Here is a 1,146-nt window from a genome sequence, read left to right on the forward strand (position 1 = left end):
TTTATTCTTGCATTTGAGAATTATAGCCAAAAAACTTTTAGGTATGGTGTAATCTGTTTTCTTTTTTTATCCATTTTATATTCTTCTATAAATATAACCAGGTGATCTGTTGTAATGTAAAGTGGTCTTTCCCACCCAAGAACATTTAGGGTAAATTCAAGCATATTTACATAGAGGCCAAGTTTTATAGTGAAATTCTGCTAACCAGGATAATTGAATAATCAAGCAGAATGAAGTGGAGACTTTCTTGAATAAGACAGTAATTCCAGATAGGATAAAAGAAGGTAGTATTAGGAAAAAAAAAAAGTTTCTTGGTATGGACAATAAGGACATGGTTAAGAAGGCAGGGTTCAAATTGAAAGCAATTCCAAAGGAGGTTTTGTTAGCCAGAGATGATCGGTATAGACTCAGAGTTGACTAGGATAATCTAGATTTATTTCTTGACAGAGAGATTTGTCTTGGAAGGCTTAAAGAGTTGCAGGTTACATTTATGACTAGAAAGAGTAAAGTAAAGTAAAATGGAATCTTGTGAACAATACTAGATTGTTAAGGTTTCTTCTCCGTTCCTTGATGAGGTGTATAAGATTGGAAAGCACTTCAATATTTGTATTCCATATTTGAGTGTTCGTGGACTATATCTTTTTCTTATACAAATCATATAACTTTCTAACAATAACTTGTAATATCTGGTATTCTCCAAAAGTACAAATATTGGGAGATCCAGAAAACCCTCACACTCTTTTTGGTAATTCACTATTTGGCCAGTGGGGGAACTGTACTATTTCCAATAGTAATAATCTGATATTCAGAGTTTTCAGACTTATAGTCGAGTTCTCAAGTCGAGCTGTATTGGATCCAATTGACTCTCCGATTAATAAAATGATTAGTTTCATCCATGGGTCATGTCTGCAGGAGTAGGCCTAGATGCAACCATCATAAGTTGCTGATTTTAAATCTCAATAGCTCCTTATCCAACCAGCAAATATCTTCTTGATAACTTTGTACTAATTTGTGGGAAGCTATTCTACCTGAGGAGCAGATAATCTCTCAGTCAGCAACTCCTGGTTGTCCTACATAATAGGACTTTCGTGATTATCTAGCTTTGGTAACAATTCCGGCAAGCATACCGCATTCCTTGACCCAGTT

The sequence above is a fragment of the Tuber melanosporum genome, assembly GCF_000151645.1.
Source record: "Tuber melanosporum whole genome shotgun sequence assembly, scaffold_132, strain Mel28".
NCBI lineage: Eukaryota > Fungi > Ascomycota > Pezizomycetes > Pezizales > Tuberaceae > Tuber > Tuber melanosporum.